Raw genomic sequence first — 16,797 nt, forward strand, 5'->3', positions numbered from 1 at the left:
TAGTTAGCATTTGTTTTAATCTCTGGTTTTGGAATCAATGGGATTTTAGTTTGTATGTGGATCATACTTGCTGTTATGAATCTAATTGTTAAAATTACTGAAATCTAGTTTGCAGTTTGGGAGTAATCACACAATATATGGCATTTCATTGGCTCTTTCCTATAGAAATAATTAGAACTTTAAAGGGCCTAACTTTGGCTGGATTGTGCTCCAGTTTTTTGGTTGGAAACATTTCTCAAAGTAAATAACAAGTCATCTATGAATATCTAGATTTTTTTCAGTGGAAAAGGTACTATTGCGGATAGGAACCTGAGTTCTAAGTTGTTGTAGCCAGACACATGAGGGGCAACTGGATGATTCACATAACCATTTCATGACAGTCACTGGAAGGACTAATTGTGACTTTTAGCAGTTTTAGCTCCATAATGTTGCTTCAGCTCCCTTGATGAATTACACATTAAGCCCAGTTTTGGTTTTTTATATACTGGGAGAGGGATTCTAATGACGTACCAAGAATTGAATTCAACCTGTGGCAGTACCTGTGGCCAGCTCTGTATTGACTGAAGCCCTCAGCTGAAGTCAGCATAGGCTAGTCTTTCCAACAGCTGTGTAAATTGACACTTACTAACAGCACTGTGGATTTTTCATTATAGCGTATCTTCAGACCTGTGAGTGGATAATGCAGTTTTAAAATCTTGTAAACAATTTCTTGTCTTTCAGCAGAAACTGTTGATTGTATACCATATCTGACATATAATAAAAAGGTAAGGTTGTTGTCATCATGGAGCAGTTTGTTTGGTGGCTGACAGGTGGTGCCACAAGGTACAGCATGACAACAGCCTTCTGAAAGCTACTGGGCCATCACTGCAGTGTTGAAAGGTGAGGAGAAGGGAAGCAAAGGGGAAGATTGAGACAGGTGGCTCAGGCGAGCCACAAACAACTAACTTTAAGGGGAAGCAGTAGTGGATTTGGCAGAGAAGATGGTGGGTTGGGGGCTGGGGATAGGCAGGATTAGTGAGTGAAGTGAGCAGGGACACAGCACTAGGTTAATCACAATCTGAATAGATGCACTAAAATTAATGGACATGACTACCTCAGATCCATTAATTTAAGTGTGTCTGCTGTAAGTAGAGTATAGTTGGATACAATCCTGTTGCAATGTGGCAGTTTTCACATAGTGTCCAATAACGTGTTTTATCAAAGCAAGTGATATGTATATGGAATAATGGGTGGGGGTTTTATTAATTAATGAGAGAGAGAGAGAGTGCTTATGGTGTTTTTCTGGATAGGTATAAAGCTGCTTTTCAAAATAATTTCATGTGGAATTGTGATATTACTTCTAACAATGTTTGTTTTACATTACTGGTTGTTACTCTAGCTTAATTAGCCATGGTGTTCTATTTTGATTTTCAAGAAAACATCCAGTCCTGCCATTAAAATATATTATTCTGTAATCCGAAGTTATTTAAAATATTTGTGCTTAGTTATTCCAAAGTCTTTCATTAATGTAATATTCCAAATTTTATGATTTTTTTGTGAGTGACAGTTTGCTGTTAAGATTATTTGAAACAGTTGGTACATTTTGGAAGAGGGTACAAATTCCTTTTATCAATGATTCCTAAGTGGTATACCATGCATTGGTTATACAGTGGTGCCCCGCAAGACGAATGCCTCGCAAAACGAAAAACGCGCAAGACGAAAGGGTTTTTCGGTTTTTGCGTCACTTCGCTAGACAATTTTCCCTATGGGCTTGCTTCGCAAGACGAAACGTCTTGCGAGTTCTTGCGAGTTTGTTTCCTTTTTCTTAAAGCCGCTAAGCCGCTAATAGCCGCTAAGCCGCTAATAGCTGTGCTTCGCAAGACGAAAAAACCGCAAGACGAAGAGACTCGCGGAACGGATTAATTTCGTCTTGCGAGGCACCACTGTACATAATTTAGTTGTACATGGGAGTAGACTGTAACATGAATTTTCTCCCAATTTTCTTTTATTGCACATATAATGAATTAGTGAAATATGTTTGGTGACATTTCTAGGAATAACATTTTAAACACAAAAATACTGTAAAAGAATGAAGCATAATATATTTGTTATATTAATTTCTAATGTGTTCTGGCTGCCATGACTGATATTGTCTGTCTCAAACCATATTTTTGTGAAAATAGCATTGCATTCAGGCCTGACTATCCTTTGTTTTGTTTGTTTTGTATTGTATTGATTCCACGTGTCAACTATGTTTAGAAGCCTTTCTCATGCAACACTTCCTGGTTAAGTAGTCATTAGCTTCTACTGGGCAAATGATCTCTTTGCCACAGTTGGATGTCATGGAAAAACCACAACTTGAATCTTCAACTGGCTTCACTGACTTTACATAGTCTGAGAGAGCCAGATGGGCACTGCTTTGCAGAGAGGATGCCTAGGGGCAACTGTATTAATTCCCTGTTCCAGCTCAGGGTTCAAAACCTCTGAGCTAATGAATTTCCCACCCACACTGTTCCATTCAACAAAGAATAGATGCACCCTCTCCCCCCTCCCTATCATCCCTTGAATGCAGGTTCCTGTAAACAGGCATGGCCAAACTTGGCCCTCCAGATATTTTGAGACTACAACTCCCATCATCCCTAGCTAACAGGACCAGTGGTCAGGGATGATGGGAATTGTAGTCCCAAAACATCTGGGGGGCCAAGTTGGGCTATGCGTAACATCTTCTATATGTAAGATGTTAGATACCTGATTTCCAGGTCCCAACCTTTTTTTATGTGAACTGCCTGTCATTCACTTTCTGACCAGCAGTCTTGGTGGAGCAGGGAATATATTTGAGCCCCATGGTGAGTGATACTCTTTCATGGTTCATTGCATATTCAAACAGCTGTTGGGCTTGATAAATCAAGTCAGGTTGATTTCAAAGCAGCCTTGTCATTTTATAATTGCTTTTACAGTCCTAAATATGCTACTATCAATTAAGGCTGATTTCAAAACAAACTCATCATTTAATGATGAGCTTTTGCAGCACTACAAAAGTATTATATTTAGATAATAAACATACAAATAATATAGATATACATAAATAGATATACACATATTATATATTAAAATAATGTTTTGTGATTGTTTTGAATAAATCTGTAAAGTTTTACTGCAAATGATTAGACCAGTGGTTCCCAGCTGGTGGTCTGTGGACCCAAAGGATCGACATAACCCACCCAAGGGATCAGTGCACCATTCACATAACAATCAGTCTGCAGAAATTTGTTATGAAACTCAAATTGATTCTAATGCGCTTGATATTTTGATATTATTGGTTGTTTTCTTGCAATATTTTCCAAAATGATGTAACTTTACTATGCTGATTCATTCAGCAAGATTAAAAACATCCCCTGGAAGCTCAGGAGCCTAATACAACTGTAACTTGTTTAATTCAAACTCGCCGTTACTGCGTTATGAATAACGTAGATTAACAAGTCAGCAGGCAGTGAATACCAGAAGATTGATTACCTCTTAAATCTCTCGTATAACAAGAAATCTTGTGTATTAAGTAACACAAACTGTTCACTAGTTGATAAATTGCATTCTAATAAATTCTCAATCAACCACATGCAGTACCTTCCCACTATAAGGACTTTTTGGTGGACTTCTTTGTGGGTATTATAATAGTCTATATTTTAAGTTTATCAAAGTTTTTCTAGTTTAGAATGTGCACAATATTTTGTTGCTTATCTTAAGAGTTTGCTCCCCGCCCCTATTTGTTTGTGTACCTCTTGTGTTTTTCAGGGCATATGGTTTATTCCCAATTCTATTTTCAGCATGTATTTAGCCATATCTATTCTTGGGAGTAGAGTTTGAAGTTTTTGCAAGAAGTTCCTAGGTAATTTAATACCAAATGCAGTGTATTTTTAGGATTTGGTGTAGTTGAGTAGAAGTATTAGAATTGTATTTGTATTTGTATTTTAAAAAACCATTTCAGACTTTTAAAAAAACGCCAGAGCTAGACCTTTGGAATGTTGAGAGGTGCTGCTTGTGGATGACATCAAATAGTCATAGGCTGGTGTATATGTTTCTGCATAATAAGCACAGTACATAAGACAAAAAAAGATTGTGTTATATATGTTCGCCATCTTGCATTACTCACATATTTTCACTTATCTGTTTGTCATTTTAAGTGCTCTTGGCAAGTACTGTGGCAGTTATAGCCCCTCACTCATCTGGTAGGATGCACAAAGCAGTTAGAGTCAGTGGCGGAGGTCTGTACCTTTCAATGTGTTCTAAACTGGAACAACCCCTCCAATTTCTCTGCCTCAATTTGACCAGATGTGGATATGGTCCTCTCAGTGGCTAGCAACTGCCTTTTTAAAATCCCCAAGCATCCCCTCAGAATGATGAGAGGACTTCCAAGATTGTTTGTTTGTAGTTACTGCTAGCTGCTGCAAGAAGTGCCGCTAGCTTTATTCAACAACTGGGAGAAGTGAAGAAAAGAAATGTGAGCTTGGAGTTTCAGTTTCAGGGGACCTTTTGCTCTCTCCACATTGCAAGCTGAAAGTTTTCTATAGCAAACATTTGGCTCAGGTGTAGTGGCATGAAATCTTGAAGAACACTTTCAAAGTCTTTAGCTTTATTGGCTACATAACCAGATGGTGAAAAGAAACAATGCAATAATCAGCCTTACCTCTTAACCTAGACTCAGAAATAAAGGTTTCACAAATTTCTTCTCTCCTCTGTGTCTTGTTAAAGTGTCAAAGGAAATGCCTGTTTTTGTTAGGTCCACTTGTCAAGGCTTTATTTCAGATTTATTGGTAGGAATTTAGTATTCTGGGGCTTGCCCTTTAACCAATTGAAGGGGAATAATGCAGTAGCTGAACACATGTTGCTTATATTCAACCAGTTGTAGCTCATTTCTGGAAAGAAATAATGTACAACTCATGAATTCCTGCTCGACTGAAACCTAATTTATGGTCAATTAATGGTATCCCTTTAGAGCAGGTCAGTTGCTTCAAATACCTGGGTCAGGTTGTACGATCAAATAGGTCCTTCTTGGCGCACAGAGAATACATAGCCTCGAACGCATCCAAAGCAGCCTTGGTGATTAGAACCCTGTACTCCAAGAAACAGGCACAAACTGTCAAAGTTGCCTTGCGACTCTTTAAAATGAAAGTCCTCCCTCTTCTGCTGGTGGGCATTGCCTTGGGCTCACGTAGGGACTTTGAAAAATTGGAATCTATCCAAACCCAATTCCTCAGGGCCATACTCAGGATCCCCCCCTCTGTGGCAGGCGCGATCATGAGATTGGAAACCGGTTGTCAAGCCTTTAGGTATGTGGCCCTGAAAGCGAAGTTATGGCTATGGCTCAAGCTCTGTTTCAGACCGGTGGGTTTGGCCCCCTTGATTCTGAGGGATAACTTTAAATCTCCATGGGAAGGGGAGATAGTGGAGGAAGTGCAGAAGTGCGGGTTGTCCTCCCTTTATACAGAGTCCATGACGTATAGCCACGCAAAGGCGGTGATTGCTCAAAGATTAAGGGATATTGCCAGACAGGAGGACATAGCCCGTGTGAAACCTGGGTTGTTTCTGGGGGAGCAGTTGTATCGGGCTGCTCCAGCTCGCTACCTGGCGGATATCCACTACGTGGAATACCGCAGACTATTTACTGCGGCTAGGCTGAATGTTCTTGACTCGGCGGTTCTGAAGGGAAGATACGGAGGAGTCCCATATGACCAGAGATTATGCCACTGTGCATTGGGTGAGGTAGAATCCACAGAGCACATTTTACTGAGCTGTCCCATCTACAACAATTTAAGACAGTACCTTATAACTCCATACTTACCCCAGCTCAGTTCCCGACAAAGAGGAAAGCAGACAGCATATCTGCTAAATAAGTCTTCTGGGAAAACAACTTTGTCAGTGGCTAAATTCCTTTTCCTGGCACTTAAGTGTCGGAAACGTATAACTGAATGCTTTGATGTGGGTTATCTGTGAGAGGTCTAGTACTGTGGCCCTACCTTATTTATGTACCCCTATGATGTTATAGTTTACAATTATTGTGTAATGTTTTATTTTTAACTATCGGTCGAATAAAGGAAATTGATTGATTGACTCATGAATTCTTGAAACTTTGACAAGCTATTGCTAGACACACAGTTGGTTTTGTCCAAGAATAAACATTCACAAATTTATTTACCTTTAGGAAGTTTTCAAAAATAGGAAAGCCACACATTGCTTTATTGTGTAATTTTAGGTGTGTAGCCTTATAGCTAACAACATTTAGAAGAGATTTATTCAGCCTGTGTACTCACCATACATGTAAAGCTTATTATTTTCCCTAAAGAATCTTTGGAAATGTAGGGTACTAGGAACTGTCGCTCTGTGAGGGTAAACTACAGTTCCCAAGATTCTTTGGAGGAAGCCATGTGCTTTAAATATACAGTGGTACCTCAGGTTACATACGCTTCAAGTTACATACGCTTCAGGTTACAGACTCCGCTAACCCAGAAATATTAGGGTTAAGAACTTTGTTTCAGGATGAGAACAGAAATCGTGCTCCGGGGGCGCGGCAGCAGCAGCAGCAGGAGGCCCCATTAGCTAAAGTGGTGCTTCAGGTTAAGAACAGTTTCAGTTAAGAACGGACCTCCAGAACGAATTAAGTACTTAACCCGAGGTACCACTGTACAGCCTTACTCTTTGGGTAGCATCTTACCTAATGAAGGGTTCTGGAGTACTCTAAACCAGGGATGTCCAACAGGTCGATCGCAATCTAACGGTTGATCACGGGGCATCCCCACAAAAAGCTCAACAACAACTTTGGGTCTCCCTTTCCCAAAGAAGCTCAACAACTTTGGGTCTTCCTCCCCAAACAAAGCTCAACAACTCTGATCAATGCTCCCCCAAAAAAGCTCAACAATTTTGGTCAATACAATGAGTAGAGCACTGCCAGTTTTTTTTTTTAGTGGGAGTAGATCGCAGTCTCTTGGAAGTTGTACATCCCTGCTCTAAACTAAAGCTTGCTACTACTTTGTGACTTTTTGGATTGTCTTAATAAAGGTACTGTCCAGCTGTGGTTAGTAGTTCTTTATTTTTAGTTGAATTTATTTCAATCTAACCTAGTGCTTAGGATCACATTCTGAAGAGCTGTGAAAGTGCTAGATCCATATTCAGCTGTACTCATAATCAGATTCGGGAGGGGCACAGAGCTATCCGCCTGACAGTGGTGTCACAGCTGCTTACCAGGATGCAACCAATTCCATGTGCTTGTCAATGTGTTGACACAGACCCAACATCTTTGCCACCCTGCATTGTCCCAGGAAGTGGTAGTGATGCCATGATTGTGACAGTCATGGCTTCAAGGCACTTGATGTGTTTATTTACCTGATCCTATGCATTTGTATTTTGGACTAAAGGATAGGAATATGGCTTTGGGCCAGCTACTGAGTCCCTATTATTATAATGATTTCTCTTGAAAAACTGCATATTAATGCTCACGATCGCATTGTTTTTTCAAGGCTTTTGGGAGAAAGGGATATTTTTATAGAGGTAATAGCAGTACCAGATTCCTTTATATCAAGTGCTTAATAGATTCCATAGAATTGACTTTATCTGACATAACTATGGAAATGTGTGCAGCTGCTTTCCCAGTTAAGAGTATCTATTTTTGACATTGAAGTGATTAACCAGACCTGGCTTTTGTCAGGTCAAGTGGCAGAAACAGAGAACCTTATCACCTTTTCTTTGTTGACAGCATATCATTATCCATGGTAGGTCATAGGGGGATACATAGATAGTTGTGGTATTTAAATACCTAGATAGTGCCATAGCTTTTGGATTTCTATTTTTAATTTTACTCAGTCATGGCTGCTATCGAGGCCCAAGTAAAGAAATGGGCTGGGGGAGTATTTGAAAAAAACCATTAGAAGGTTTAAAAGGTCACAAACAGGTATATTTTGATTACTTCCTAACAAGCTTTTTGAAAAATACAAAGGTACTGGGTATGTAAAGCTTTGAAAACTAGTTAGTGATGTGTAGAAAGCTGTATTTTATATATTTTAGAATGTGATAAACTTTTAACTCTCCCTGCTCCCGCATTTTTCTTGGTCTTCAATTTAGAATGCAAATGTTTTTTGTCAGCGTGTACTACATTCAGGTTAATCTTAATCACGGAAACAACATTTATGTGCTTGTATATGTTAATATTTTTTTTCCTGAAAAACCCAGTGAAGGCTAAAAGAATGGAACACTAGTTTGTACATCAAACTTTAATGAAAAAAATACTGAATGTTAAATATCTAATCAAATGTGTGTTTGTGTTACCCAAGGCAAACAAATTATACAATAGTTGCAACAGTAGACCAAAAGCCACATTACTCATTAAAGAGTATGAATATACAAAATGTGTTCTGTAAGCCAAAAATTGAGCTGAGTATCTATGCATGTACTCTAAATCGGCTTATTTTAGATAGTGGCTAACAAAATGGTATTAAACTTCTTGGAGGACATATTTTAAAATGTTAGCCTTAATATAACTCTGTATGCTTCATTTATGCGGACAGCAACTGTATAAATTTGCTGAAATAATAATGCCTCATTCTAAAGGAAATGTCTAACTTACAACTGTAACTAGAAGGTACTAGCAAAACAATATGCCAAAATAAATTGCATGAAATGTACCAAGAAAGGAAAGAAAATAATGCCAAATTAATATATTTATTTTTAATAAATTTTGGCAGAATTGATAAAATATATAAAGTTACAGAAATCCTAAACAAAAGATATTACTGCTTTTGGTTCTGAGATGAGGTTGTACTGAAGAGAGATGGATTAGAGTTTTTAATAATCTGATATACATGCCGGCCTAATAATTCATAGAATCAGGCCTTAAATATGCTAAACTAAAGAGTTTCTGGAAGCAGTTGGCTCATAGTCTCTGGATTCAGGAGAAACAAGTTATCTGTATTTAAATCAGACTCTTGTGATAAGTGAGTGAAGCTCCTTTTGCTTTAGAACATTTTTTTTTTTTTAGTATTTTAACCAGCACTCTCCGAAACTTTTTTTTCTTTTATAGCCTAATCCTAACCATAGTTACTTGCAAGTAAGTGTTGCTGATTTCAAGACGACTGGGTGTCCAGTAAGGCTGCAACACTATGCATACATTTACTTTCAAAGCATGCATAGCTACAGCACAATCCTATATTTAAGGTTACAAGCTTAGATATAAATATTAAAGTACCACTGAAGACAATTGGATACATATACTGTGTACAATGAATATGGGAGAAAGCTGTACTTATAAAAGGGAGATGTGTGTACAAGTTAATTGTTGTAAAGAAACAGACCAACAAATACATTACTTTTTGAAAGCTGATAAATTGGATTTGTTACACTTTGCTACATTGGAACTCGGCAGTCTGGATTCTTCAGATTTATTCTGTCTCTGCTGTTTCTTCCGTCACTGAGAGCTGTGCCAAACGGGTTTCCAAGATGTATATAATGTGGGTGCTTAAAGTTGTGCGTCTATATTTTATTTTAGGCACTTTACTCATTTACTGCAGGAAATATTTGTATAACAGTGGAATTTCTTGCTGCAATTATATGGGTTAGCACTGCCCTGATTTTTTTATTTTGTAAACAACTAAAAGGGGGGAAATAACAATTTGAAAAGTATGAGTGGAAACAGTTTTTAAAATAGGCATGCTTTCCCCTTTGGATTTGTATTACAAATCACATCCTCAGTACTGTTCCAATAAAATACTGTTAGTTTCAGTTGACCTCTATTGGAATAATCATCAGGGGACACTAAGAGGTAAAGTATGGCTCAAGCTCACCAAGTGAGCTACATGGATGAGCAGAGATTTAAAGCTGTTTTTTCCTAGTGCTTGTTAAATGTTCTAACCGCAACATCACTCTGGTTCTTCAAACTGGGACAAGCAGCAGCAGCACATGTGAATGCGGCTGATGACCGAATATGTGATTGTGTTGAATAGCTGGAATTACGCTTATATGGTTTGGAGGCTTGAAATCTGAACAAATACATTGATGAATTATTATTAGTTTACTGATAAAATACCATGGTTCTATGCCTTGCCTTCCTGTTCACTTGCTAGAATACGTTAATGTGTGTCAGCTGTTTAAGTTAAGATACTTCACTCATGTACTTTCAAAGATCACTACTATAACTTAAACCAAAGAAAACACAGGTGCAGAGATCATAAATAAGATTGCACATGTGCTAGTCATTCCATGTAATGAACTAGTTAATTATACACTTCTCTAGTTGTAACTGAATATATCTAAACCAGGCTCATGTTTATGGATAGCAATGAGTGATATTTCATAGGAGATTTCTTGATGAGTTTACCGTATCGCCTATCTGACTCTCTTCCTCAAAACCTGCTTCCTTAGTTTTGTGCCTGACCAAAGCTGCAGCCTCTTTGGTGGCTCAATGACAGCTAAGGCTCAGTTTTCACTTGAATGTAAACTGGCATCTCTTTTGATCTTGATTTGAAATAGTGCTTTGATCATGTTTTATGTCATTAAAATATCTATTTGATTTTAAGAATAATTGATATCATTGTTTTCAAAGCATTAATAGTAAAGTAAATACATCTGACTAGGGAACACATTTATGATAGAAAACATAAGTTTCTGTGTTCAGATTAGAAAGTTGAACCCACATCAATGGGGGTGATGGATTTTCAGTTTTTTGGAGTATTGAGAGGTGTCAGTATCAGACAAAATTGATGCCATAGCTAATCATAAAGACTAATGGTGGGAAATGAATTAACTTCTGTTCTTAATAGACAGTTCTTCATAAATTGGAAAAGGAGGGAGGAATACGTAACTGGAATACATAACAGTTAAAGTTTTTGCTACTTTTGTTTTGTGGTTAAAACAGCTTTGAAACTTTTGACAACTCAAAGTTTTTTATTTCCAACGCTCACAAATGTTCAGATTTTGGAATTATGTACAGTTGTCTTAGAATAACATTCTGCAAATAGGAATACGTTTCATGTATCGTTTTGTCAAAATACTGTAACAAATGTAGAGAATGCAATCCAAGGAGAAATAATAACTTGTGACATGTTTAATATTAAAATTTAAATACAAAATATATATTTTAATATAAGAGATAACTGACATTGTCGATGACTAGATCCTTAGTGAAATTACCAAATGCAGAGTCCTGTGTGCTCATAAAGGCATTGGTGGCTAGGTCCATAGTTTTGCCAGCTTTTCTATCAGGTATCATGAGCAATTTGTGCCTTGAGCATCCCTCTTCTGTAACAGTTATGTGAGTCATATTCTTGTACAGAAGAGCAAGAGAAGGACTCCAGAGTCAGCATCCAGTAGCTCAGTTATTGCATTGCTTTGTGCTTACCAGGATTGTTTCATACTTAAAATTGTTTTCTGCTTAGCACTATCATACAGCTCAGCACACTCAGAAACCAGAAAGTACCTAGTTAAACTATGGAATTCTCTACCACAAGTTGTGGTGATGACCACCAACTTAGATGGCTTAAAGAGGGGATTAAGACGTTCCTCTTGGAAAATAGGACAGATATATAATAGAGAATAAGGCTGGCAGTGGCTACTAGTCAATGTCTATGTCTGCAGTCCTGGAAGTGCTATGCCTCTGAATAAAGGTAAAAGGTAAAGGACCCCTGGACAGTTAAGTCCAGTCAAAGGCAACTATGGGTTTGCAGCGCTCACCTCGTTTTCAGGCTGAGGGAGCCGGTGTTTGTTCACAGACAGCTTTCCAGGTCATGTGGTCAGCATGACTAAACCACTTCCGGCACAACAGGACACCGTGACAGAAACCAGAGGGCACGGAAACACCGTTTACCTTCCCTCCGTAGGGGTACCTATTTATCTACTTGCACTGGAGTTCTTTCAAACTGCTGGGTTGGCAGGAGCTGGGACAGAGCAACAGGAGCTCATCCTGTTGTGCAGATTAAAACCACCGCCCTTCTGACTGGCAAGCCCAAGAGACTCAGTGGTTAAGACCACAGTGCCACCAGTGTCTCTGAATACTAGCTACTGGGGAACAGGTATAGGGTTGCTATATGTCTGGATTTTCCTGGACATAACTGGAAAACTGCAGTCAGCAGCAGGTTCTGGGCAGGAATTGGACAAATGTCTGGGAAAATCCAGACGTATGTTAGCCCATGTCGGCAGTGCCGTTTTTCCAGAAAAATAACTCAAAAATGGCTTCTTTTTTTCTTTGCAGTTTTGCCCAAAAAGCTCAACTTTGGGGGAAACTAAAAAAAAAAAAGCTTTGGTCTGATCCAGCAGCATTCTTTTTATGTTTTTATGAAACAAATACATGTTCTTCGGATGTGGCAGTGAAAGGTGGATTTATATCCTTAAATAGTATGGTAGGCTTTCTTCCAAGAAATTGAAGCAGCAATATATTCTTCTGTAAGTTGTCCACATGAGAAAATGTGTGTTGAATTAATGATTTTTATCATAGACACTATAAATTGATATTAGAGTGGTTTGTTTCTTCACAGAAAACTGCTTTTTGTTTTCAATTCTGGTCATTTGTGGTTGTTTTTTTCATTTTAAAAATGTATTACACTTTCGTCTTACTAATGGTGAATTAAGTTAATGAGTACTAACAGGACTGAAGCCATGGTGAAACATGATGGATTTACTTTGAGGCTTTGCAAAAGTAAAAAAACAAAACAAAAATTTTCAAAAAATAAGACCTATGGGAGAATCCTCCCTCCCAAAAAATGCTGAATGAGGAATGAGCATGCTTAGTAGTTATAGAATGTTGAGTGCTAGTTGGACCAAAAAACCCTAAACTAAACTAAACTCTGAAAATGTGACTATGGTGGGATGGATTTTCTTGAAGGACAGCAAGACTGGCTGGCTAAAACCCTAAAGAACTTTTGCTGGGAGGTGAAAATCCATACCAGAATGTTATTACTTACCCCACTTTCAAGGAATAAAATTTCAGGTGTAGACCTTTGTGGGGGGCTACTTGGCATTTTGCCTTTGCTCCCACATTCTTCTGGAGACTCCTAATAGTAGACAGCAGCTTGAACATTGTCTTGATATAGTTTATGTGAACCAGGTTCACACTCTCACTGGCTATGAGGAAGGGTGCAGTAATCCAGGGATGCGTAACCTGTGATCCTTCAGATGTTGATCAACTCCCAAGTACCATCATCCCTAGCCACTATGATCAGTGGTCAGGGATGATGAGAGTGTTGTCCAGCATCATCTGGAGGACCACATGTTCCCTATCTCTGCAGTAGCTTAAGTGAAAATGTATGAAAGAGGAAACACAATGCCGTGCTCTTGTTTTTAATCCAATTTAGGCTGCTATTTCCCTGGTGAGAATAGGTTCTTAAGTTTCTCTCCATTGAGCTTGCTCTGGAAAACTAGTAGTGGTAATCAGAAAGAGGCCAATCAAACAAAAAATAAAGTAAATTGGAATTTTTTATTAAAATCAGAGCACAAAAATGATGAAAATATACAGACTGAGCTATAACTGAAATATTACAATAAAATTAACATATGAATGAAATACAACAGCAATATGTAAATGGAAAGCCATATTAGATTTTCAAATAAAAATAATTAACCAAAGAGCTACAAAATTGCATCCTATTAAAATGGCCACGAGTTCATCTATGTTCAATTCACCCACTCCCCCTCTTCCCTGACCCCCTTCTTTGGATTGTTCTGTCCATCTAATTTGATCAGTATAGGAACTTTGTGAAAATACAGATTCCTTAAACTAGGTTAGCTTTGGAAATATTTATTGCTAAACATGGTACCTTGAGAATTTTAAAAAATAATCTAACAATGTTTCTTATATCTCTATGCAAAATGCTATTTATATTTTAGAGTTTTCAGCTTGAGTTTTTATAATCACAAAATGTTCAAAAAATTCCAGTGGTTTTAAAATATAAACTACAGTACTTTGTGTTCTTTAATAAGAAAACTGAATCCTTAACCAATATTTGAGATATATAATCAGATACAATCTCTAGCATATAGTAGCAGTTAACTATCACAAGGAATCTGATAAGAAAAAAGCTCTCTAATTGCAGAGATAAATACAGTTAATAAATACAGTTAATATAAAATATGCTATAATTAAAAATCTAATAATATGATAAATTTGGTGTTAATTGTATGCTTGTCCGATATATATGAGAACTAAGGTGTATATTAGAGAAAGACTGCTCTCTGAAGGTGTATGACAGAAAGAGTTTGCTGTTGCTCAGCTGTGCCAGTAATTTCATATGCTCCTAGGAGTCACTCCATTTTTATTCCAGGAGTATGATACATCGTCTGGACATAAGCTGGCATTATGCATATGTTTGCCAAGTCACGCACAGTGGAAGCAATAAGCAAGTGTTGAAGTTGGATTTTGTTGTTGTATGTGACTTGTTCTCAACCTATGCTTTGGATTGCATATTATTTTTTGGTCAGCCTTCTATTACCTCCATGTAACAAAATGTAAACCGTCAAATACATTAATATTCTAGAGGTTTTAATACCATGGAAAAGTCCAAGTGAAGGGTACATAATTCCCCCCCCCCAACTTCAACAAACGGTTTGTGGCTTTGTTGATAATTTTTATGAAGTGTGAAGAATATACAAGGTTGTATTCTTCAAAAATCTCAAGGACAAGAAGAAAAAGTTTCGTTATGGAAAGTACCTCCCCACTTTTCTCACTTTCTTGGGAATATGGAGTTTTCTCAAAGCACATCAAAGTGAATCTCCTACTTGAAACATTTTCTCCAGAGCGGGATTCCCATGTGTGCTATGCCTGCATGACTGGCCATTCCTATCATGTTCTGTTGTAGTAATATTGCAACCCTTCCAGCAGGAAGGGAGATGGTGGATTCAGAACAGCTGTCTTGTTTGATAAATGTCTCTCTGTGGAATAACCCAGGCTTTGACACTTCTGTTATTCCTTCCTGATAATCTGAAAATCTGCTATGCTAGTTTTGCCCCAGGCCTCTCTCTTTGGAATGTCAAACCACACTGTGTTTCATTTGCTGGCCCTTGCATTATGAGCTTGGATGGGTTGAAACTGCTAAGTTTCAAGGCCACCCCAGTAGTTCAGAAAACTACATTCACTGGTTATATTTCCAAGAGATATGATTAGAAGCAGCACGTTATATTTTACAAAAAGTTTCCCTGCTTTTTCTCAGATTATAAAATAGGAGAAAATGGTGATACACACTTTTCTTTTTGCAGAATGCTTACATGAAAACATTCTCCTATCACTGTCATAATGTCACTAATCTGCTTTATTCTTTATACTGCCTGTGCATTATTTTGCAGAATGTCTCATGAGTAGGGAAAAACTCTGGCTATGATGGTTTAATTGCACCATTCCCTTGTGTGATAGAGTATGTCACACAGCCATTGTGTCATTGGATGTTCCCAGGATGTGGAACAATTAAAATGAGAGTTGATCTTATGAGGAGTAGAGTGGGCATCCAGATCCAAGGAAATGGGACACTGCCTACTCTGTTGCTCTTGATAGTGAAAGTGGTGTGGATGAGGGTTCTCTATCTTCACCCTCCGTCCTGTCATTTGAAATGGAAGGAGGAACTAGACATAGAAGAGGAACTGGAGTCTGGAAAATGTTCTCACCAACACCATTTACGTGTTTTCTACTTGGAAATTTTGACAGGACCCTTTCTGACAAGGTGATTAAGCTAGCCCAATGGTGTGGTGAGGGGAAAGGGCAATATAGAGACACCATACATTTTTTGAGTTGTTTGAGGCAGGTAAGTTCAAAGTGTGAACAGGCCCATGGGTCTTTTTCAAAGACTGTTGTGTCTGGGGAAGAGACAATGTTGATGTTTCCTTCTGGCCTCTTCACCTTAAGTTTTTTGGTACATCTCTTGGCCTGAAGTGTTGCTTGCAGAGTGCCAACAGAATTCTCTAGACCCTGTACAGTGTATGTGGCTTGTGTCCTTTGACTAATCTCCAGAGGAGGACACAGATTTGTATAAAAATTGCATTTGTTTTGTGTCATATCCAAATTAGTGTCCTCGTTTGCAGGTGGCCCAAAAATAAACCAGAGGCTACAGAAAACGAGTCAGAAAGAATGTGAATGGGCGAAACTTTCCCCATAATTGTATTTCCATACTAGAAAAGGCTTACCCTACTGAATTTCTGCCTACCACACAGCTGCTAAAGGCACAAGAACCTTGTTTTCTTCCAGTGCCAACCCCAAACTAAAACCTAGGCTGCAATCCCAGGGAGTAAGTCCAATTTAACACATATATGTACTTCTAAGTAGATATGTATTCCATTGCACTGTAAGTTAACTACCGTATTTTTCGCTCTATAGCACGCACCCGACCATAACACGCACATAGTTTTTAGAGGAGGAAAACAAGAAAAAAATATTCTAAACGAAACAGTGGATGTATGATTTTTGTGGTTCATGCTGTGGCCACAGACATGTGATCTGACAGTGAGTTTGGAGTAGCCCAATGCAAAAATCCTGAGGATCCATGTGGATCCGTGCTTTGTAACCATGTTTTAAGTGGGGAGGGAAGGAAAAGCACTCAAGGGACAAGGAGCATGCGTGGGGTGGGTGGAGAAGGATGCTGCTAATAATGAAGAAGAGGGGTATAAGGGGAGAAGGCTCCTCTCCTCTCCCGCTTTGCTCCTTTAAAGAAGCAGGCTCTCTGTCCCTCTCTCCTCCCCACTCAGCGGCTCTTCTCCCGCTTTGCTGTTTCAAAGCGAGCCACAGAGGAGGAAAGGAAGGGGAACCATGGATCCTCTGCTCACGACTGCAGCAGATCCCCCCCCCGCCACCTGTAGGCATTCCCT

General features: G+C 38.5%; 1 protein-coding gene across 9 annotated transcripts in view; it reads left to right on the top strand.

The window, feature by feature from the left end:
* The window catches only part of RBM20 (RNA binding motif protein 20), a gene marked incomplete at its 5' end in the record, with an annotated part of 111,355 nt that overhangs the window by 28,714 nt on the left and 65,844 nt on the right, over window positions 1–16,797 (top strand). For 2 of the 9 annotated variants that reach the window (XM_083616541.1, XM_083616542.1), the window contains one exon: window positions 7,819–7,918. The exons of the other annotated variants lie outside the window; for them this stretch is intronic. Of the gene's footprint in view, window positions 1–7,818; window positions 7,919–16,797 lie in introns of those variants that run through there. 9 annotated transcript variants of the gene reach the window in all.

The sequence above is a fragment of the Podarcis filfolensis genome, assembly GCF_964270895.1.
Source record: "Podarcis filfolensis genome assembly, chromosome: 5".
NCBI classification, from domain to species: domain Eukaryota; kingdom Metazoa; phylum Chordata; class Lepidosauria; order Squamata; family Lacertidae; genus Podarcis; species Podarcis filfolensis.